Source organism: Aedes albopictus, chromosome 1 (genome assembly GCF_035046485.1).
Source record: "Aedes albopictus strain Foshan chromosome 1, AalbF5, whole genome shotgun sequence".
NCBI classification, from domain to species: domain Eukaryota; kingdom Metazoa; phylum Arthropoda; class Insecta; order Diptera; family Culicidae; genus Aedes; species Aedes albopictus.
In genome coordinates this window covers 23296051-23320801 of record NC_085136.1, presented here as the reverse complement: position 1 = coordinate 23320801, position 24751 = coordinate 23296051, and the positions used below count along the sequence as shown (strand labels likewise).

At 42.9% G+C, this 24751-nt stretch overlaps 1 protein-coding gene and 1 pseudogene across 5 annotated transcripts in view; one reads left to right on the top strand and one right to left on the bottom strand.

Moving 5' to 3' along the window:
- The window catches only part of LOC109417220 (NADPH--cytochrome P450 reductase), a 350731-nt gene that overhangs the window by 77871 nt on the left and 248109 nt on the right, over positions 1-24751 (bottom strand). The window contains exons 1-2 of one of the 5 annotated variants that reach the window (XM_062844223.1): positions 2904-3167; positions 66-177 (exon numbers count right to left, since the gene is read on the bottom strand). The exons of 1 other annotated variant lie outside the window; for it this stretch is intronic. The gene's annotated coding sequence lies outside the window, so the exon portion shown is untranslated. Of the gene's footprint in view, positions 1-65; positions 178-2903; positions 3168-24751 lie in introns of those variants that run through there. 3 more of the 5 variants (XM_062844224.1, XM_029855335.2, XM_029855337.2) reach the window with 3 other exon arrangements.
- LOC109400032 (arf-GAP with dual PH domain-containing protein 1-like) lies at positions 9697-13650 on the top strand (annotated as a pseudogene).

Here is a 24751-nt window from a genome sequence, read left to right as displayed (position 1 = left end):
AGTAAGGCTGCAATAATGGGTCCCAGCCCCAGGATCAATTAGATAGGAGGTCAAGGTGTACTTACCGAAATCCAATTGAGTCGTAGAAAAGCGGCAACGCGTCCTTATTATTGCGCCTTATCTGACGATGACGTTGACGATGACGGCTTGCTTGGATGATGTAGATGATGATGTCCTCTTTTCGGTCGGAAGAAAGATAAGGATGGATGTTAGCTTAAATCACTGCGATTCTTCACAACATATGTTGGTTGATAATGTAGGTCAATCGCCTCCCCCCGGGTATAACTACGGATCACTCTCGAGAATAATACCGATCGATCGATGGTTTGGACTTTGGAACCGGACGGAAAAGGGAATCGAAATCCACGCGTTAATCGTGCATAAATTTCTGGTTTTCTCTCTCCTGAAGATGTGGAGTTGTTGTTCACTTGAGCTTAGTAGGCCGATTGATCGAGAGATGAGACACACACGGACTGCTGGCTGCTACATACTGCTAGGGTGGCGATCAGAATGATCGAAGCAGGCTGCTACTGCTGGTGCTGTACAGAGTGGGCCAACAGAATGAAGCCTGCTGTGATTGTTGGAAATTCGAACAATCGAGAGTCTGAAAGCGATTACCTGAAGTTGATTCTATACTGTTGTTTAAGTCAATATTATAAAACGTTCAAACATTGATAGTAATCTGGACTAACTTATATGCTAGCGCAGCCTGTAAAACAGCGAGATTAGCCTCGTCATCGGTCTTCACGACAACACGAAAGAAAAATCTCTCGCTCAAGAGAACACGAAAATCACTTCTTCGAGCGATGGAGGAATCGGTTTAATATGCGTCGTTGCGGGAAAACGACTCACTTGAATATCATCCTGATAATTTGAGCTTTGAAATTTGAAATAATACTATTGCAATAACCGATAGCATTACCTGACTTCTTAATCAAGATTTTTAGGATTAATAACTATTTTACACATTTCTTTTGCAAGAATTTGCAAGAACGTGGTAACTCTTATTCGCAAATTTAACCTCTAACAAAATGGAACAAAACATCCATAGCTTTCCTCGCTCACAAATCTTAAGTTGTAAGTACCCTTTGCTACTTTCTGATAGGGATAAGCCGAATTGATGTTTGTCTGTCGTTTGACAGCTGCTCGACAAGATCGATCATCAATCATATTGTTCAACTGTCAAACGACACAGGCCAGATCCTTCAGCTCGTTTGATTCCTACCAGAAAATGAGCAAAGTTTTGGCTGGCTCTTGTTGTAACTCCTAAACCACAGACAAACAGACGTCCCACTCTACTCACTTCCCATCGTTTCCCTTTTTAACCGATTATTCAAATATTCCGTAGTTCGCAAATCGCTTGCTCATGGCGCTCGCTTCGTTTTTGCTCCTGTTTGACGTTTGCTAACTACCACCATCTACTCAGTGGGTTTGCGTACCACTGCATAATTAGCATTGAGCGATTATATTGCGCAGTTCCCACCCAACTGGACCCCTTTCGCAGTTAGTATAAGTGCGGGATCGTGAATAAAACTGCGATTTTGCATCGAATCGTTTCGGTGTCTTCTGCGCACTTATTCAGCACTTTGTAATGCATAAGTGCGCAGAAGACACCGACACGATTCGATGCAAAATCGCAGTTTTATTCACGATCCCGCAGTTATACTAACTGCGAAAGGGGTCCAGTGGGGTGGGAAATGCGCAATATTTTCGTGACGATGATTTTTATCGAATTTTGTTCCAAGTTATACGTCTGTTTGTCTGTGCCTAAACTCTTTAAATTATGACTGCAGTAACACAGAGCAGAAAATCAGAACCTTTCAAATGTGCATTAATTCCTTTGAGCAGCAGCTAATAACGTCGAAATAAATGCTGTGATGTGATGTATCCTCTTCTCTTCTTGGCGTAACGTCCCAACTGATACAAAGTCTGTTTCTCAGCTTAGTGTTGTTTTATGAGCACTTCCATAGTTATTAACTGATTCCTCTGTCAATGATCATTTTGCATGCGTACATCGTGTGGCAGGCATGGATAACTAAAAGTTTTTCGGCCGCCCTCAGCATGATCTTGCTGAATACCCGTGCGTTTACTGCATTGGCTATATGGGCCTTTGTGATGAGATGTATTAAGTCTTTAACCCTAAAAGGCGCCTTTCAGAGCTCGTCTTTGATGGAACACACTGAGTGAGGTGACAAAACTGAGGCCATGAAGGTATCCCTTTTAGGGTTAATGACCACGCATTTCTCAGTTCCTTCGAATTCTGCAAATCCCAGCTCTCATCTGATGGATAACGCTACGCCTGAGCCGACGTTCTCGAGGCTAAAATCGAGCCTTTCCTTAGGAGGTGCATTTTACTCCGTTTTCTCTCCGACTAAATCGCTTCTAGGCTCGCTGGCTAGCGCTCGCTACTTGACGGCCGTACGCGTAATCAAAAATCTTGGCCGTGTCCGTTGTTTGGTGGCGAGTCGGTTGAGAAGGCACACACCACAGTCCTACTAGGCTGCGTTGTATGTGACACAACAGCTTTTTTCGTTCAGTGGTGTTGCTTCACGAGATTGCTCTCTTCGATCAAATCGTCGTCGTCGTCGTCGGATCGGAACAGGTTTTCTCGATCTCGATGTGCGAAAATGCAAAGGAACGCGATTTTACTTTTTCCCCTGAATCGTCAATTTCGACACCCCCTCTCTCTTTCCGAACGGCAGGTTCTAGCAAGCAGCATTCTCACCCCTTTGCAGTCAGCAGCAGCAGCGCAGTCCGATATGAAAATTATTCCGCACGCTAATTACTCTGATCTAGTAGGCCTCTCAAGGCGCCTAATTACACACCGATCGCTACACGAGCACCGAGAGACTGCGTTGCCCTAACAACCGCAGCGAAGCGAAAGGAACGGAACACACACGTACCGGAGGTAATCTGTAACACGTAGTAGCACACCCCACTTCCACACACTGCACAACTGGACACCAGAGAGAACCACCAACCGCACGGGAACACTCACTTTACGTTTTTATTACGCCGGGAAAACACACAGAAGGAAACACGACCAGTCCGAACCGTGACCAAAGCTTGAATGAAATCGCCGCGACGACGGAGGACGAAGCAAAGCTGCCTGCCGTGCTGGAAGTGTTGTAAACTCGAACTCCTCGAACCTGCACCGCGGGCGACCTGTTCACCACCCACTCGCTCGCACCCACTTCGCCACCTCTTCGTCGAAACCGATGTGCAGGAGGCGAATGTTTTATGCTTTCGAGCAGTTTTATGCTCGACATGGTGCGCGATGTGTCATCATCATCTGCTCGAATGCAGAGAAGATCAGCAAAGGGCTTATCTTTGGAGAATTCGCACACACACGGCGCGATAATGCAAACATTTTGCAACCATGCGAAAGAGTTGTGAAATTTTTAACACACCGTGATTTCGGATTATTATTCCCATCGTCCGTCATTCATCTTTTTTTCGGAATGAGTTAATTATTTGGCTATTGACTTCCCGGATAAAAAATTACCATTCATTACATGGTAAATATTATTAACATATGACTGGTTTTATCGTTCACAATAAAACACATAGTAGATATATTGTTACTTTTTACAATAGAAATCAAACCCATTATAGTTCGTACAATAAGTGAACATTAGCTTTATTAGTTTATTACAGCAGGTTTTCCAATTCCTGTATCTATTCGGGATATTTTGGGCACAAAAAATGAAACCATATTAAAACTTTTATTCAAATTTTTAAATGATATTGCATATTTCGTTTGATACTGTTTCCCTTTTTTTTGGTATACTTTATTTTCAGCCTTGAAGATTCGTTTTTGGTGAATCCCTGACCCCTACCCTCTCCCCCACGAGGATTTCTGGATTTCTGAAGATTCGTTTCACGATATGGCATGTTGTCCTCCTTCAAGATTGCGGCTCTGCTATGGCAACTGCCGTGTGAGCCTTTAATTTTAAGTTATTATTGTAATGTTATTTGAAAAGATAAAAGAGGTTTTGTGCCTCTTTGAGAAAGATTTCGTTTTTGTAATGTTGAAATCACTCAAAGGGGTTTTTCCCTCTTTCAAAATTTGAAGTTAAAATAAACAATAATAAACAATAATAATTAGCTTTATTAGTGATTAATTGATTCGATTGTTTTTCAATAGTTCTATAATAATTTAAAGTTACTATTAGTAAAAATTAATTTAAGTTGTTTTTAAATAGTTGCAAAAGTGCCTGCAAAGTTCTCATGGACTTCTTATTAAAAAAGAATTTATTTGTCAATTACACTTAAAAACAATTCGTAACAAATAAATAACAATAAATATTATTGTTGCTTGGATCATGTTTGTATAATCAAATACAAAATCACTTGACATATTTTTTATAGTTTTCGTTTAAAATTTAAATACAATAGATCTTTCGCTTAAGCTTCAACGACTGACAGATGTCAAGCCGTGTTGGCAGAGGAAGCTCTCAATGAATAACTGAGGAAGTACTTATAGAAAACTAGCTGAAAATCAGGTTTTAGCCAAGTGAGGATGTTACGACAAGAAAAAGATGAACAATGATTTTTCTAATGTTTTCCAATAAATTAAAGAAATCTAGTAGATAGTAAACTATCATTGATAACAATACAAATACAATTAGTTTAATGGGGTCAATTGAACCGATGCTAAAATAAACATGCAATAATATTTGTTATGTAAACAGATTTTGCCTTTGAAAAACCAGAGAATTCATATTTCTCGCTAACATTTTTCCCCAGCATTTACAGATACTAATGGCCACATGAATTGTGAACGATTTATGGTATGGATCATACGACCTGAGGTCTGACTTGTGATATTTGGCAGTTATTTGAAAAGATTGAAGATAGATCAACAGCTGCCAAGCAATACATACCAGACAGACATCAGAGTGTTTGATTCTTATCCTAAAATGTGCATATCATTCTGGCGGCCGTTAGTGCTCGTAAATGCTGGATATAAATGTTAGCGGAAAATATAAATTCTATGGATTTTCAAAAGCGAAAACTGCTTACAAGCAACAACAAATATTATTGTATTTTTATTGTAACAACGATTCATTTGACGCCATTCAATTAATTGTATTTGTATTGTAAGAACACTGAAAAAACATTAAGATATATTGTTTTCTTTTGAAAATTGCCCCAAAAATATCTCATAAAAACACAATGCATTCTATTGTTTTTCGCGAAAAAGTGTATGAAAATTTTCTCAAAATTTTATGGTTAAGATACATAACGACCACCATTTTTTATTGTAAAAGTGCCATTTACCATTCGCCGAATGGTATAGAACAATAGGGGTGATGGTGAGTGTGCTGTGTAAATTACAATACGTTTAATGGTGAATATTTTTCGAAAAAATGGTGTTGTAACAATAAAATTTATCGTATTTTTATGATATTTTTTATCAGGGTTGGCATTGGTGAAATAGTAAAATCCTGTGTTCATGATCTTTTGTTCTTGTAATTCTTCATTACACCGACAACGCTAAGCCATAAGAATATTTGACACTTCTCAGTTCATTTTGACAGACCACATAACGAAAAAGACGGGTCATATATTCTTTTTTATCGATCTTGTTGTCGTCCTTTTCAATCTTACCGTGAGGTCGCCATTCACCGCTCATTTTGGGTCAATCATACAAAATTTATCAAATGTTAGTGAAGTATCGTAAAAGTGAATGTAACATGCTGCCACATTAAAAAACTTTCATTTCATCAAGTTTTTATATGGGTGTAGCTGAAATTACATTCTTATAAAATATTTCCCTCACTGCGCTGCAGGGCAGCATGGGAACTGTTCAGGGCATACAGCGAGACGATTAACCATCAAGTATAAAACAGTAAAACCCGTAAAAAATCCATTTTGACAAAAGACAAGGGCGCACACAGACGTTCTAGCTCGAACAAATTTATTCAAATTTTCTATGTAAATTTTCACTAGCGACACCTAGGCAACCGATTGCCACAGTGCAGTCGCGTGCAGTTGACAGTTTGAGAAACCACGTGCGTCCAGCCGCTTACTTATCACCCAATTCACCACCCACCGAAAAATAAAATCAAAACAAACACTGTCAAAATCATTCCTACATTTGTGTCACATTCACAAAGATTTCCCAATGCGAGTGAAGTTCATACAAATGCAGTTTTATTCAAGCAAATCTATGTAAAATAAAAGTAATAATGTGTAAAATATTTGACAAGAGTCCTGCACTAATTTGTGCAAAAGATTTTATACATTAAATAAAAGTAATTTACTCTGCACAAATTATGTGGAAACATTATTAGCGCCATCCGGCTGGAAGACGACCGTGGTGACAGTTGTTGGTCGCAACGCACATGTGAAGCAGCGATTGAATACGAACGTCGCCTCAGCTAAGTCGACTCAGGTTTAGACTGTTCAATTGAAACGAGCATGTGAGTTGCAAACTTCTCAAACATGTTCAATCCAATGGAATGACGTGTTTAGACTGAGCAAATGACTTGGGTGTCCACTTGCATGCTCTAGAATGCATCTCAATTGAAGCAAGTGTTTACATTGTTCAACTCGTACGGAGCGTAAGCAAACTGAATTGAATTCAGCTCATTTGACAGATGACTTGAATTCAACTCACATGAATCGCGTGTTCAGACCGGGCAAGTGAGATGATTTCGTTTGACTTGAACAAAAAAGTTGAGCATGTTCAACTTTCGTTCAAGTCAAGTCAGTTGCTCATCTGAGATGAACGGTGGTGTTTACACGTTCAATTCGCATTCAATTGAGCATTTTCCATTGACTTGAATCAAGTCACTTGCTCCATGTAAACCAGGCATAACGCCATCTGCAAGGCCATCTGTTCGCTGATTGCCACTTGGCAATTTGTGGCGGCCATATTTTTTACACAAGCTGCAATTACAATTACAATTACAATTAGTCTATGAAGCTGCTGAGTCAAACTTGAACGTCTGTCTGCGGCTCGATGTATGAGTTGCTTCCCCTTCGATTTTCTCCGTTCGTGGATTTTGTTAGATACGGTGTTTGGTAAAGTTAGGCTTGAAATAGTAAAATCCTGTGTTTAAGATCTTTTGTTTCTGTAATTCTTCATTACACCGACAAAGCTAGCCATGAAAAAGACGAAGATTCACACAAAACTGAGCTAAACTGGAACAGCTCAGAAATGAGTAAATTGGGTTGTTTAGTGAAGAAAATATTGCTATTTTCTATATCCTAGTAGAAAGAGCTCATTTGTCTGAGTATAACGTAATTTTATTGCGTTACAATACCTTTGTTTTGATGGTTAAATAAACAAAACAGTTTTTATTTTTGTGGATAGGATGACAGCTCAATCGATAAAATGACAGTTCATCCCGAACAAAAAAATTTCCCCATACAAACTTTAAATGCATTTTAAAAATAGTTCCCGGCCATCAAAAACGATGAAATTTTGGATTTCGCCTAATTTTTGGACGGAGATTCCGATTATGGAATAATCTAGATACCCCTAAAGAACCCAATTGGCTTTCAAGGGCAAAACAAAACATACTGTTACCCATCTTTGTTTCGGTAGCGCAACTACCGAACTGATGATGTTTACCTTTTTTTACATACCTATCAACATAATCTGTTGGGAGAATTATTTTATTTTTCCTACTTACAACCCACATCCGACAATTTTTTTAAGTGGGAATGGTAGAACTTTCAATTCCCTCGGTCGCACGTACATTAGTTTTGCATTTTGTTCCACCATTTCCGTGAAAAATGAGATCCGGCTTGTGCAAGTGAGGAGTTGAGGTTAGAATTGTAGGATATTCTAGGTTAGATTTGCTATCCACTTCGCCTGAACGATTTTCAGACCCAGATATATCGTACTTCTAATTACTTTTCACTGCCGTAAAAAATACTGTTATGCTCAGAATAAACAGTTATACCTTCGGATCACACTCATTTACTCGTAAATTTCAATCTGACTGTAAAAATAATGAATTTCTTTCCAATGTTTTGAAACCCCGAACGAATTTGACATTGCTTTCGGGAAGCATCATCACGACGACGACAACACTCCCAAGCGGTCGAATTGTCGTTTTGTGGGCGAATTGCATTTCCAGCGATAGCGCTGGCCCAAGTGCAAAAATCCATAGAGTTTAAGCAGTATAATATTCTTCACAACAGCAAGAATAAATATTATACAACTTAAACTGATGAGATTTTCGCACTTGGGCCAGTGCTATCATAGACTAATTTCAAGACCTCGATGTACCAAAGAAAACGATCAAATTTTGTGTGTCCAGTCCGGTACCCAATAATATTAATAACCGTGTATTTTTTTTCGTGTAAATTGCCTTTTGTGTAAATTAAATTTAGCGTGTTACACTGATCTGACAGCTCTGACAATAAGGGACTAAACATAAATTACGTAAAGTGGGTACCCGAGGATTGTTCACGATCTGCGAACTTGACTGCGAAAAAAATCGCTACCATGACACCGCTGGTGCTATCGCTGGAAATAAAATTTACTCATTTTTGAGTTGTCCCACTTTAGCTCCAAAATGAGCGAATTTTCTGGCCGTGTAGATCACATATGAACGATTTGAATTACGTCATCAAAAAACTGTCAGATTTCGGGAATATTTCACCTTCTGTACACCGTGGCGTGCAGCAGAATAACGCGTTCGTGGGGGAAAATTAGGTGCAGCGGAAAATCACACGCGAAACAAGAGATTTATGCGGAATACAAAAGAAAGAACTTTATTAACTATTTTAGGTTACAATGAATCGGACACGTCTTTACGTGTTGGCTTTCGGTTGGGCTAATGATTGTACTCTACACCCACCACGTGGGTTAACTGAACAGGGTCACCAGATTTAAAAGTATAAACTTCCACTATATGGGGTTTGACAGCAAGAACACTAATTCCCGAGGGGAATGGCACCAGCCGTTTTCCAAAAATCTTACCATGTCTTTTGAAAAGCCCTCAGAGGATATCACCGTTATGATTACTTTCGGTGTATTTGGTAAGGGATAGAGAAGATTGTGAACGCTTTCAAAAAGGATACCGTATTACCCCGCTAATACGACACCGACTGTTGTCGTATAACCGGGGTAAACTTTTAATTCGACAAACTGGTCACCCTACACCACCATGCTCATTGAAATTTGGCAACTCTATTTTTGTTTTTGTTTTGATTTCCGGATTCGTTATGAAACATAATTTTATCAAATATTGCGGTGGCGCGAATGAAAAACTCGTTCTTTCTACGATTGTTGCCATCCTTAGTTCATTCCGGTTGGCCTCCAGGCGGTTTGGGTGTTGAATAGCACGAAATCAGAACTTCCGAAATTTGCGGCTGCAAGAGGAGTTGCTGCGGGTGCGAGTATAAGCGCAATATCAAACTGTTTTGCATTTACAGTGTACATCGCTGTGACATTTGAACACTTTTTAATTCGACATGTGTCGTATAAGCGGGGTACGAATTAAAAAGTGTCGTATTAAAACGTGTCGAACCAGAGGGATAAGACGGTAGAACGATTAGAAACGGATATATGCGGATATTTTCGCCCACTTCTCTTCATCCTGTCAACAAACTGTCAAGTGAGCTATCAAATGTGAACAAAAACAAATAATTTCGATGGCTTTAGCTTCTTGGGGTTCCACTTCAGATTCCATTACCAAAGTTTCTCTCACGGTTTCTCTATACAAAATAGCGCAAGTGCCAGTATGTTAAGGGCACTTAACAAATTTTGCCGTTTTATTAATTCCACTGTGATAGATTTCACTTGAGATTGAGCAGTATGGTAAGCATAGCCATAAATCAAATTGAATAAACGAAACAAAGTGCAATTTCTCAACAGAAACCCCAATATTTTGATGAGAAGGACGTCGGGATCGTTCCACAACGGAAGTCAACTGAGTTGGAAGAATGCTTCCGCAGGTTCGCCCTTCGCCCGGAAATTTTTATTTTGATGACCGGAGAGCGCACTGAGTTGATTACATGAATGATTACGGAAGAGGGATCCGATACTATTTGAAAAAATAAATGCTTTTTCTAATCAATCCTTGATTCCATAAGCTTTTTCCTCGGCTTTTTCCACGACTGCCAACGTCGGCCAGACAGAACATGGTGAAATCTACGAAAAGCGTGTCTTCTCAAAATCATTATGAACCGTATTCACAACTATTTTTATTTCACGCTGGCAGAGATGTCCATATCCTCAGTGTGGGAAAGAGAAATAGAAAATACACCACTCACGCTGTGCATCTGAACAGGAGCCCTTCTCTTATATGTGGATCCACCACTGCGATTCGGATGCGCGCAAGCTTGGTGGGTAGAAATAAATCTCTTAGCTCCCTGAGCGCTAGGCCACACAACAGTGCGGCGAGAGCGATTTAAAATTCTCTTCGGTGAAAGTGTAAAAAATCACCCGGGTGCGCGCTCCAGTGAGGTTTTTGCGCCAGAGTGCGCGCTGCGGTGAAACGCCGGAGAGTTCTCGCCCCGGCGACACCATGGTGATAATTCGGTGACTGCTGGGTGAAAACACGGGAGAGCGCCGGAGAGCGATGCGCGCGAAAGAGTGAGCCACACTCGATCCAAGGCGGACGAGCAAGAGCACGCACTAGCGCTTGGTCTACCTACCACCCAAAACAAGAGAAACTGGCTTCTTGGTGTGGTGAAAAATGTTCCTATCCCCAGTGTGGTCGATAAACTGACGCCGCAGTGAATCGCTACGGTGAAATGCCATCTCTGCACGCTGGACACCTCGCTGCACACATAGATTCCCTGAAAATGATTAATGTCTCAGAAAGCATTGGCTCGGTTGAGGTGTTGTGGCAAAAGCCAACTGCTCGCTTTGTGTTCCTCCCGGGAACCTTGCCGGAAACATAACGTGTCGTCCGGATGCTGGACAATAAGCAACGTTGTGAGCCACATCACCGACGTCCACAAAATAGTGTTCCCCCGGTTCTCCCCAACGCTAATGTTATTCGGCTCAGTGACCACCGGCAACCGTTTCAATATTGACCCAACCGACTCATCTCCAGTTGACCTCAAGTTGTTTGCACTTGTTGCAGCTCTAGTTGTATGCTGGACTCGGGGGATGAAGCTGGCAGGTGGATGTGTGAGATGAGGGTGATAAATTTGAGCGTTAGATTCAATCGTTTGGCTATGTTTTTAACTTGGTTTATAATAAACACACAGAAAAAAATAATGTAATATGCATCGATGTAATTGATGCCGATGCACCAATTCTCAGATGTAAGCGTGATTTCCATATACAAAATTACACAAATTTGATGCTATATCACATCGGTCTTTATATTACACAGAAACAGATCAACCAATCTCCTTTACACTGAATCTGTGTAATATTCGCATCAAGAGGATGTGAATATTACACACAAACAGCTGCAACCAAGTGGTTGCGTTTAAAATGTGTACGTTTACACAAAGTCGATGCGATATCGCATTCCCCACGATGCGATAATGCATCTCGCAACACTGCGCAGATTGTTGTGATCGACCCGCACGCAGACAGAATGAAGCTGCCATTTTTAATTTAGAGTTTAGCGTTTTCTGGATATTTTCGTCGCTATTTTAAAGGTAATTTGTAATATTTTGCGACTATTTCTTAGTTTATTATATAAATATTTGATTATTATAGGTAAATTCAACGTGCCAGCGGTTCTGACCTCGCAAAGTAGAAACGAATCATTTCAGCAACCGCTTGGTCGATTGATCACTATAGGTATCCCGCTGCTAATCCGATCCGACCAACTTCCACAGATCAGTGGACATCTCTGGCGTATAAAATATACATCTTCTGATTGTTCACAACCTGGTTTAAGTGTGTCCCCCGGAATAATCACTCCCAAGTGGTGATGCTGCCGCCTAATACCGTAAATTGAATCCTGTTCGCAGATCAGTGGCAAACTCTGACCGCCTCCGGTAGTAATGATGATGATGACCTCACCACCATATGTACGTAGTTCACCAGACCGAGCGTCCTTCCCTCGCGACGTTCAAGGACCGTTCGTGACAGTATGGAGGAACGTGAATTTCCCGCAAAGATTTGGCAACTCCGGATCTTCCACTGCACACGATGCTATGCCGTACACCGGAACATGGGCACCCGCAAACCTAACGCTGAACAAATTGGAGGACAAACAGCTGGAACGGACGATCGTAGTTGACAATCGAGTGTCGAAGCAAAAGTACGAAATGCGCGTTCCCGCCCGCTACCGGAGGTCCCCGGAGAACGATCCACAGTAAATTTGGTTACGTCTTAGTACGTTACAGCTAAATGATTACGTTTTTTTGTTCTTGCAGTGTGGATGTACCAAATCGAACAGCTGGAGTTCTGCTTGAACAATCAACCCGCCTACACATCCTACCACATGGAAAATTTTCTGATGAACCGTGGCAAGAAGGACGACAATCGTTACCAGCTGCGCAATTTCTCCTATCCCATGCGGACGATACGCTTCGTTACTTTGCCACGATGACTCAAAGGAGATCAACATGGCGATCCGATGAGCCAAGCTGCACTGGTTGCAGATTGCGTACCCCAGCGCATCCGAAAGCGATCTGATCGATTACCTAACGCACGATTCCGCCCGGGAGGGCTGGCACCTCAAGACGGGACCCCAACGGCCGACAACTACAATCTGGACGACCGGAATCTCATGTACCCGCTGGATGAGAAACCGTAGGGGGGAGATTTTCCTCGGCAACCACCTGGATGGGTAAAGCGTGCGGATATGGGCACCGTTTGGGGCGAAGGTCAGGTCTCACCGGAACGACGTACAACCTGTCGTCGCATAGCGAGCAGGATCGCGACGAGTGGATGACCGTTATGCAGAAGCGATACCTGAGTCCGCAGCATAGTTCGAGTAAGTTTCTATGGGTGATGATTTTTTTTTCTTGTACCTAGGGGTACATAGTTCGGTGTTCACGCTGGGAGGCTAATGCACGCTGCAGTTACTTATTTGAAATCTATTTAATTAAGATATGTGAATTATGTTCAGATCACTGACGTTACCAGAACGCACCTATTCATTGGTATGCTCCCCAACTGCATACCTATGGTTGATTGACGTATGAGTCGCCCTGTATACTGTCCAGTGCAATTGAGAAGCATCACATACGATTTCAAATCACCAGTGATTCAGAAGTTAAATTATTGATATCTTCATTTGCTCTTTGATTATCATTCGGCGGTGGTTATCTCACCTAACTTATATGTTACTTCACAAAGATGTGTATCATGTGTTTTGGTCAAACGATAACAATATAAGGGATATATGATGTACCTATAAGACAGTTTGATTGCGCATAACATGATTGTTCACTATAAGCGACCTCTGATTAGTTCAGAGGTTCAGGAGCTCGACGGGATTTCCTCCAGGAGTTTCACGAAAAATCCTCCAGAATTTCTGAAAAATGCCTCTAGAAGTTCTAACGGAAATTTCTACAGGAGTTCTTCGAGATTTTCTTTGTGAGTTCCTCCAGGGTTCTACAAAGATTTCTTAAAGTGTTATTCTTGTATTCCACAAGGAGATCTGCGAAAAATCTACTAGGAAATTACGGGAAATCCTCCAGAAGTTCTTCTGGACTTCCCCCTGAAGTTTCTTCTTTAAGAGTTCCTTCGAGAATTCCTCCAGGAACCATTTTTCGGGAAGTCTTCCAGAAGTTCTTAAGGAGTTTTACGGGAATTATTTGATGAGATCCTTCGAGAATCCCTTCATGAGTTGTTCCGGGAATTCCTCCAGGAGCTCTTAGAGAAATCATCCAAAACTTTTATCAAGGATTCCTCCAGAAGATCCTTCGGGAATTTCTTCTACTATTACTTAGGCAGTTGTTTTAGGAGTTTCTCCTGGAGCTCCTCAAATATGTATCTACAGCAGCTCTTCATGAAATCTTCCAGGAGTTCCTCGGCAATTTCTTCAGGAGTTCTACGGAAATTTCTTTAGGAGTTACTTTGGGAATTTCTTCAGGAATTCCATCAGGTATTCATTTGGAAATCCCTGTAGGAGTTGTAAGCGAATTCCTCCAGAAGTTCTTTGGGAGTTTCTTCGAGAATTCCATCAAGAGTTTCTCCTGGATTTACTGCAATAGTTCCTTTGGGAATTCCTTCAAAATTTCCGTTGCGAATTCATCCAAGATTTTTTTCGGGAATTCCGCCAGGAGTTCCTTTGGGGTTTCCTCCATGAGTTCCTTCGGGAAATCCTTCAGAAGCTCCTTGGAAAATTCATTTGGGAATCTCTAGGAATTCTACGGGAATTCTTCCAGAAGTTCTTCAGGCGTTTTTCCGGGATTTTTATTTCAGGAATTACATTGAGAGTAGTTTTGGAAATTCCTCTAAAAAAAAGGAGTTTGGGATTTCTTCCTTGAGCTCTTTGGGAATTCCTCCCAAATTTATTCAGGAGTTCCTTGGGGATTTCTTCAAAAGTTGAATGGTAAATCCTCCTAGAGTTCTTTGGTAGTTTATCCAGCAGTTTTACGAGAATACCTCCAGAAGACTGGAGGTATGAGTGTTCGACTGTTTGGATGCACTAGATGTTGGATTTCTCAGCTATGTAATCACCAAACTCCTTGGAACGACAACTGCATAGCCGAGCAATCCAACATCTAGTACCTCCAGAAGTTTTTCGAGAATTCCTCCAGAAGTTCTATCGGAAATTCCTCCAGAAGCTCTTCCAGAATTGCTCCAGTAGCATTTTTTTTAATCCTTTCAGAAAATTTTTGGAAATTCCTTCAGGAGTTCCTTCGGAATATCTTCCAGAAGTTCACTGATATACATATGTTGTCCTTTACTGGCATCAGGTTTGACAGAAACTCCCTATCGAGAAAATGAGGATGCGATTTCGGCGATTTTCTGAGGAGAAAAAATAAAACTCAGAAATCACTATGCAAAACCTCAACAGCACCGAGCTGAGCTTGTCGCGCAGCGATGAGTTCATCCAATACTCATAATTGCGTGTTGTGTTTCTCACGTCCACTTACACTCAGAAAGCTCTCGCGAGTTCCACTCCCATACAAATAAAGACTCTTGAGGCAAAAATCGCACTCTTTTATCCAAAATCATCATCGGCTCTATTTTCGGAACCAAGAGTTCCTCGGGTATTCATCCATGAGTTCCTCGTGAATCCCTGTAGAAGCTCCTCGAGGATTCCGCCTGAAGTTCCTCGGGAATTCCTCCAGGAGTTTCCCGGAAATATCTCCAGGAGTACCTCGGAAATTCCTCCACTATTTGCTCGGGAATTCATCGAAGGATTTCCTCGCGAATTCCTCCAGGAGTTCCTCGGAAATTCCTGCAAGAATGCATTTGAAATTCCTCTAGGAGCTCCTCGGGAATTCCCCCAGGAGTTCATCGGGAATTGTTCCAGGCGTTCCTCGGGAATTTCCTCTGGTGGTCCTCTGTATTCCTCCGGAAGTTCCTCCATGAATTCCGCAGAAATTCCTCCAACAGTTCCAAATTGCTCCAGGAGTTCCTCGAAAATTCCTCCAGGAGTTTCCTGGAAATATCTCCAAGAGTTCCTCGAATATTCCTCCACTAATTCCTCTTAGGAATTCCTCGGAAATTCGTACTGGAATTTCTCGGGAATCCTTCCACGAGTTTCTCAGAAATTCCTCCAGAAGTTTTTCGGGAATACTATCAGAAGTACCTCGAGAATTCCTCCAGGAGTTCCCCGTAAATATCTGCAGGAGTTTTCCGGGAATATTTCCAGAAGTTTCTCGGGAATTTATTCTGGAGTTCCTCGGAAATTCCTCCAGGAGTTCCTTAGAAATTTCTCCGGGAGTTCCTCAAGAATTACTCTTGAATGTCCTCGAAGATTCATCCAGAAGTTCCCAGTTCCAAGTTTTTCTAGGAGGTCCTCGGAAATTCTCCCATCTTTCCCAAGTTGTTCCAGGAGTTCCTCGGAAATTTCACCTGGAGTTACTCGAGAATTTCTTCAGGAGTTACTCGAGAATTGCTCCAGGAGCTCCTGCAGGATTCCATCAGGAGTTCCTCGGGAATTTCTCGAGGAGCACCACAAAAATATCTGCAGCAGTTCTCCGGGAATATCTTCAGAAGTTCCTCGAGAATTCCTCCAGGCTAGCCTCCAGGAGTTCCTTGAAAATTTCTAAGGAGTTCCTCGAGTCTTGCTCCAGGAGCTCCAAGGATTCCTTCAGGAGTTCCTCGAGAATTTCTCCAGGAGCTCCCCAAAAATATCTGCAGCAGTTCTTCGGCAATATATCCAGAAGTTCCTCGGGGATTCCCCCAGGAGTTCCTTGAAAATTTGTCCGGGGGCTCCTCAGGAATTTCTCAAGAATTTCCTCAAGGATTCATTTAGGGGTTCTTAGGAATTTTTCACCGAGAGTTCCTCGGGAACTCTTCTGAAGTTGCTTAGGATTTTTTTTCCAGGAGTTCCTCGAAAATTCCTCCAAGAGTTCATTGGGAGTTCGTTCCTCGGGAATTTCTCCTGGAGTTCCTCTGAATTCCTCCAGCAGTTCCTCAGAAATTCTTCCATCAGTTCGAAGTTGCTCCCAGAGTTCCTCTGAAATTCTTCTAGGAGTTCCTCGGGAATTCCTCCTGGAGTTCCTCGGGAATTGCTTCAGGAGTTCCTCTAGGGAGTCCTCGCGAATTCCTGCTTGAAAATTTCTCCGGCAGCTCCTCAGGAATTTCCTCGAGGATTCATCCAGGAGTTCCTGAAAATATTTCATCAAGAGTTCCTCTGGAGTTCGTCTAAGAGTTCCTCTGATATTCATCTAAGAGCTACTCGGGAATTCCACGGAATTTCCTCCTGCAGTTGTTCGAGAATTCCTCAAAGTGCTTTTCTGAAATTCCTCTAAGAGTTCCTCGGGAACTACTTCAGAAGTTCCTCGGGAATCCCTCCTGAATGTCCTCTGAATTCCACGAGGATTTCCTCGGGAATTCCTCCATCAGTTCCTCTGAAATTCCTCCAAGTTCAGTGGGAATTCGTTTCTCGGCAATTCCTTCTTAAGTTCCTCGGGAATTTCTCCTGGTGTTCCTCTGAATTCTTCCAGGAGTTCCTCAGAAAGTCTTCCATCAGTTCCAGGTTGCTCCCAGTGTTCCTCAGTATTAGGAGTTCCTCGGCAATTGTGAAGCAATTGGAGTTCCTCAGGGACTGTTCCAGAAGCTCCTCAAGGATTCCTCTAGGGATTCCTCGGAAATTCTTCAGGAGCTCCCCAGAAATGTCTGCAGCAGTTCTTCGGGAATATCTCCAGAATTTCCTCGTGAATTCCACCTGGAGTTCCTTGAAAATTTCTTCGGGAGCTTCTCAGGAATTTCTCAAGAAATTTCCTTGAGGATTCATCCAGGAGTTCCTAGAAATTTTTCATCAACTCTGGAATATCTCCAGGAGTTCCTCAGAAATTCCTCCAGGAGTTCATCGGGAATTCTTCATGAAGTTCTGCGGAAATTCCTCCTGGTGTTCCTCTGAATTCCTCAAGGAGTTCCTCGGGAATTCAACCAGGGGCTCCTCAGAAATCCCTCCAGCAGTTCCTCAGGAATATCTCCAGAAGCTCCTCGGGAATTGCTTCAGAAGTCCCTCGGATATTTCTTCTAGAGTTCCTCGGGAATTACTGCAGTAGTTCCTCGGGAATTGCTCCAGGAGCTCCTTCAGGAATTCCTCGTAAATTCTTCCAGGATTTTTTTGAAAATTCCTTCAGGAGTTCCTCGGGAATTTCTTCAGAAGTTCCTCTTAAATTCGTCTAGGGATTCTTCGGAAATTCTCCAGGAGCTCCTCATAAGTATCTGCAGGAGTTCTTCGGGATTGATTTGATTGATTTGTCTTTATTTAACCCTTATGTGGCCGACAGGGTACCCGGGTACCCAGCCAGCGCCCATTTAAAAAGCACGGTGTAGAAAAAAGCAAAAAGTTTGTCGGACACATAACGGTTAAGAGACTTTCAGCCCTTGGCGGGTTCGTATCTCTACTTCTTCGGGAATACCAGAATTGTTGAACACTGTTGAATCGTTTGATTTTGTAGGTAATAAGTAGAAATAGGTTTAAATCTAGTATTAGATAATAGGATAATTACTCAGTCTGTACAGCTACGGCTGAAGACATAGTCAAATAAATAAATAAATAAATAAAATATCTCCCGAAGTTCCTCGTGAATTCCTCCAGGAGTTCCTTGAAAATTGCTCGGGAAGCTTCATCCAGAAGTTTCTAGGAATTTTTCAAGAGTTCCTCCTGAAGGCATTTGCGAGGAACTCCTTGGAGGAATTCGCGAGGAACTAGTGGAGGAATATCCGAGAAACTCCTGGAGACATTTTCAGGAAACTCCTGGAGAAATTTCTGAGAAACTCATGAAGAAGTTCCCGGAGGAATTCAGCGGACCACCAGGAGAAATACTTGAGAAACTTCAGGAGGAACTCCTGGAAAAATTCCCGGTGAACTCCTGAAGGAATTCCCGAGGGTCTCCTGGAGGAATGTCAAAGGCACTCTTGAAGGAATTTGCGATAAACTCTTGGAGGAATTCGCGAGGAATTTCGAAAAATGTTGGAAGAACTCCCGAGGTTCTCCAGGAGAAATTCTTGAGAAACTCCTGTAAGAATTTACAAGAAACTTCTGCAGGAATCCCCGAGAAACTTCTGCAGCAATTCTCGAGGAACTCGTGCAGGAAATCCCGAAGAACTCTTGGACGATTTCCCATCCTGCAGGAATTCCTGGATAAACTTCTGGAGATATTTCCGGTAAAGGAATAACCTTAGAACTCCAGGATTAATCCTCGAGTAGTTCCTGGAAGAATTCATGAGGCACCCTTGGAATAATTCCCGAGAAACTCCCGGAGAAATTATTGAGGAACCCCTAAAAATATTCCCGAGGAACTCCTGGGAAATTTCCCGGGGAACTTCTGAGGGCATATCCTTGAAACTCCTGGATGAATTACCGAGAAACTCCTGGAAATACTATCCAGGAGTTCCTGGAGGTATTCCCGAGGAACTCCCGAGCACCTCCTGCAAGAATTCCCGAGGAACTCCTTGAGGAATTCCCGAAGACCTTTCACAGAAATTCCTGGAGAAACTCCTGCATAAATATCCGAGGGAGGAATAACCTCGGAATTCTTGGATAAATCAGCAAAGAGCCATTTCGGCAATGAAATGGCACAATAAGTGTGAGTAACGAACAACTACTGGCACGAACGATTGATTTCCAAGCAAAACAGTTACCAAGATTATATTGTCGTCGCGGTTGAAACCCGAAGTTTCCCCACACCCGACAATCGAATTTTCTCAAAATTCATACGTGAAACCTAACGTCGGACGTAGTGCGCTGGACAGCGGACCTGGCCCTCTATCCAGCGCACTGTGCCCGACGTACGTCCGACACACGGTTTAGGAGAAAAATCGATTTTCGCGTGTCAAAAATTCCGATTTTCAACTGCACGAACAATACTAGGAAAACATCTTACACTTGCTTTGACTAATTTCTACAAAAATAGCAATTGATTCTGAATTCAATCAAACAATATTATTAATGCTAATGATTATTAATAAATATTTGTATATTTCAGAGAGACGACGCCGCTGTCTTCAAGCGGTACTTTATTTACCGCTGCCGTCAGAATGGTCGCCAGCTACTTTGTGCCCGCAGAACCAACTTGAATTATTATATAATAATCATTCTTGTAGATTCTTATAAGTAAATTAAATGATACAAAAAAATCTATAATATTAAATTTCCCTCTAAATTATACTTTTTCTGATGTTCCTCCTGAATGGCTGGTTAAATTGTATTTTATCCTATTTCGACTTAAATTTTGTGTATCTTAAAAAAAAACCTAGCGTTTTTCAGCTCCACAATTTTTTTTCGTCGAAAAAAGATGAAATTCAATTTAATCATCCATTTAGGAGAATTGGCAAGCGTTTACATCGTTTCCTTACGTACATTGCAAGGATTACATCGTACCGTGTACGTCGAATAAATTACATCGCAATAATTACATCGGATCTGTTTATTACATCAACAGCCGTCGAGTACATCGGGCTGTGTAATATTAATCAATCGATGTAACGACCTGGTTGCAGCGATTTCGATGTAATATTCAACAACTTTTTTTGCTGTGTACTTCTGGGCCCATAACCTGTTAAAACTATTCCATTATGACAACGCAAGCTATAGCGAGGCTTGCCCTATCGACAAGCGCTTCTAAGTCATAGAGAATAACAATATAATGGTCACCTTCTATCGATCAGTAGCTGTCTTTTTTATAGAATGAGGAAATCTGCTGATCAAATACCCAAAAGGTGGTTCATCGGGTTACTCGACCACGCGTCGGCGCCATACCGTAGTATGGAGACCGCTACGTCGCGAGCAGCTTAACTTGACATCCTAGGACTTGATGACGGCTCGGTGGCACCCATCTAGGAGCTTTTCTGAATCCCAGGAATCTTTCGTGATTTCCTCACAAATTTGTAGGATTCCCAGGGAGTACTTGATGAGATTCTTCCGGGGATTTATTAAGGATTCCTGCAGAAGTTCCCTCTGGGTCTCTTCCAGGAATTTCTTGTGAGATTCCTAAAGAGGGATTCTTTCAAGAGCTCTTGCCAGGATTCATCCAGAGATTCTTTCCTGGTTTGCTTGAGGAATACTTTCCTGAGGATTCCTGAGGTACCCGCTCGATGATGTTGTAGCTCCTCTCGCCTTCTTCGGTGTCATAGATTAGCATCCTATTCTGGACGTAGCTCTCTAGTATCCGACATAGGCTATCCGGGACTCCTAGGTGGAATACGGTGCACTCGATGGCGGTCCTGCTGACGCTGTTGAGCGCATTCTTCTCGTCCAGCATGAGATCCTCCTTCGCTTCCTTTGGAGTTCTACCTCGACCGGTCGTTTTGGTTAGCATCCACCGTCGATCGACCCCTCCCGAAGCCAAACTGTTTATCTGAGAGCCTAGAGTCATCTGGTTTCTCGGTGCGATGAAGACCGTCAACCTCGACAGATTGATCCACTCCAACAGTTTCCCGTCGGTGTCCAGTAGACAGATAGACTGGGGGCTTCCAGTGTTTCGGCAGTAGTGTTAGTGTTTTTACCTCTCCGGAAATTCGCCTCTGTCCAGGCACGTCTGCATAGCCATTCTAAACATGTCAGGGTTAGCTTCGATGGCCGCCTGACCGATGGCTACTGTCGGAATACCGGAGTGACTTCGCTATTGCGATGAGCTCGTCGTTCGTCACCGGGAAGACATCACTTTGGTCGGTTTGGCCCAAGGGATCGGAAGCCCATGGTCTTGTATCGTAACGCGGAAACAACGTTTCCACGATCTTCTGCAGCATCTTGGGGGATCGTTCTGGGAGTGCTGACGCACACTTCGTTTTCGCCATGACTACTCTGTAGGCATCACCCAGAAATGTTCGAAGCACGCCCGCTTACGCGCCTTAATCTCCTTGTTCAGTGCCAGCTTAGCCGCCTTGTAGGTCTCACTTCGCTCCATTCTACCCTCATCGGTGCGAGCTCTTTGCATTCTCCTTCTAGCTCTTAGGCAGGAAGCGCGGAATACTGTGATTCCTAGACACCACCAGTATACCGATTTGGATCCATTCCTGGGTATATTGGTCGCCTAGGCATTGCGACTTCCCAACACGGCTTAGAGTTCCACCTAGATCGTCGGTGTATCCTCCGTGAGCAATTGCTCCACAAATACTGGCTTGTCAAAGCTCGAGGTCATCAGACATCCCCGGTGGGTGTCAATGACCCTCGGCTGCGGCCGTCTTCCTCCGTGTTCTACCTTATATCGAGTCGCAATATGGTGACTGTGCGTGTACTTATCGTCGACCCTCCATTCTGAGCTAGAGTTTTTACCCGGGCTTCAGAAAGTCACATCAATGATGTAGATTCGGTGTAGAGTCCACCGTTCCTACTGTAGGTTTTTTGTCGCCAACGTTCGCGACATTCACATTTAGTCTAGCCATGGCTTCGAGTAGAGCCCAGCCTTTAACGTTAGTCGAGGGGCTACCCCGGCTACCCCACTCAACCACTCAAGCGTTGAAGTCTCCATCGATGACCAACCGGTCACGCTGCCAGCAAAGAAGAAGCTGTCCGTTTGGTTGGACCGCTATTCCTTGCTCGCGTCGGTTGCGCTCCGCTCTTCGGCCGACGGGGGGTCGTACTTCTTTTTGGCCAGGGCCTTCTGATCATTTGCGATACCGCCTTGTGTTCCTCCTGCTGCTTGCTCGCTGTGGGGTATTTCAGCTTCCACTCCTCGTAGGGGCGATGTATCCAATCCATCTCCCGCATACGGGTTAACCGTCGCTCCTTCTGCCACACCGCTGTAGGGTCCCTCACTGCTAATGAAGTAGTCGCCAATGATCCTGGTTGTTATCTATGCAAGCAGGTTTTATACCTGGAGATCCGGGACCAGAAAACCACTTCTCAGCTAACCACAGCCAAACGGGAGGAATAGTTAAGTCCACCGACTCAATAGACTTAACTAATGAAATCACTTTTAACTTTAACCAGTGAAGAGAATTGTCAGACAAAAGAGACACAAAACAAGCAACAAAGAAGACGCGGCGATTACTCTTTATCCCAACTGGTAACGGATAATGACATGATCTCGAAAATTTTTGTTGCAGACAAAACGGAACCTGAATTTGTTTTGTTTTTGTATTCAACTCGTGAATAATCAATTAGTACCAACCCAAAATTCAAACTTTTTGATGATACATTTTCAGCAGCGTTGCAGTGTTTACCGACTCGAAGTTACCGCTCGAAAATCACAATGCAAGCCTTAAAAATCTCCAAACTCGCGGTGCACGATCTTTGTCCTATTCTGTTCAAGTTGGGACAAACCTATGTCGCATTGGGTAGAATGTCGCAACAAATTCAGGTTGCGACATTGTCGTTATTGTTGCGCGATGGTCGAATTTTGATTCACTGACTTTAACTAATAATTCTCGGGGTTTTTCCTGCAGGTTAATAAAACAGTTGTTGATCGTTTGGAGTACAAAACTAAAGAGAGCATCAACGCTCGGTTTATTTACTTTTATAATCTTGACAGCGCTGATTAGTAATGACAAGTAATGAATTTTCGAATGCACTCTAACATCAATTAACATAAAGTGTTGTTTTAAGACACATTAGCAGGGACGCCACTCGAGGGTTGGCTGGCACATGCCCATGCCCTTATGGGGACTGAGCTCAGAGTCTGATCAGCGCTAATAAGAAGTGTTAATCTGAACCTAGTTCCGCCCACGTAATTGCCCAAGATAAGTACAGGTCAGGAACGTACTTAAGGCCACGCCACGGTTTAATGGGACGGAAGATACCACCGACATTAGCCCATCCGCCGCTTCAAGACAGTGTCACCCGACCCTATTAAGGACAGATTTGTTAGAATCACAAAATGGCCGCCACAATGGCCGACTTCGGCACCTACTCACGATTTCGAGCGCACAAATCTCTTCGTAATCAAATCCAGCACACCTGATCTTCTTATTTTAAGCTTATTAAAAGTGATCAAGATACCCGGCAAAACCGTGAGCGGTATAAGCTTAGTACTCAGATCGCAAGAAATGAGGTCAAGGAAAAAAGTGCATTTTTACCAAAGTAATTTTGACAATCGATCTTGAGAGAGAAAAAAGAAAAAAAAATCGACGAAACTCTTTGTTTACCAATCTGACAGACTTGGAATGGAACCGGGACAATCGGCAAGAACAAGCGAACTCCCCTCCCAGGAGCAGGCATGAATCTACTGATCTGGACCACAGCAAACTGGAAGATTGACCAGCAATTCGAAGCGCTCCAGCTCTATTTGACCGGTGATATTCTGAGCGGGCCAACTGGCTGTTTGCTGCAACCAGACACGATTTGTTTCAGAAAATATCGCGCTGCTGGAAAAATGTGATTTTGAATTCGAAAAGGAATTGCTTCGGGTATTCGGAAAATCCACCGGAGCCTCCTCCAGGGATTCCTCCAGGAATTCCGTAGAGGATTCTTCCTAGAAATTCCTTCGGTGATTCCTCCAGCAATTTGTGCAGATATAACTCCAGGAATTCCTCCGGGGATTCATCCTTAAAATCCTTCTAAACTTCCTCCAGGGGTTCTTCCGGGAATTCCTCCGAGGATTCTTTCTGAAATTTATCTGAAGACTCCTTCAGAAATTCCTCCAGGAATTTCATCGGTGATTCCTCCAGGAATTCCCCGGGGATTCATCCATGAAATCCTTCTAAGATTCCTCCTGGGATTCTTCCGGGGATTCCTTCAGGAATTTCTCTAAGGATTCCTTCGGAGATTCCTCCAGGAATTCCTTCGGAGATTCATCTGTGAATTCCTTCGGAGATTCATCCGTGAATTCCTTCGGAGATTCCTTCAGGGATTCCATCGGAGATTTCTCCGGGGTTTCTTCCAGAGATTCATCCATGGAAGCCTTCTAGGATTCCTCCAGGACTTTTTCCGGGGATTCCTTCAGAAATTGCTCCGGGGATGCCTTCAGAAATTCTTCCAGGGATCCCTTCAGAGATTCCTTCGAAAATTGCATCGAAGATTCTTCCGGGAATTCCATCGGAGATTCCTCCGGGGTTTCCTCCAGGAGTTCCTCCGGGGATTCCTCCAGGAATTTCTGCGGAGATTCCTCCAGGAATTCCTGCGGAGATACCTCTAGGAAATCTAGGAATTGCTGGATGAATTGCTGGAAGAATTCCTGGATGAATTCCTGAACGAATTCCCGGAGGAATCCCCGAAGGAATTCCTGAAGGAACCCCCGAAGGAATTCCTGGAGGAATCCCCGAAGGAATTCCTGGAGGAATCCCCGAAGG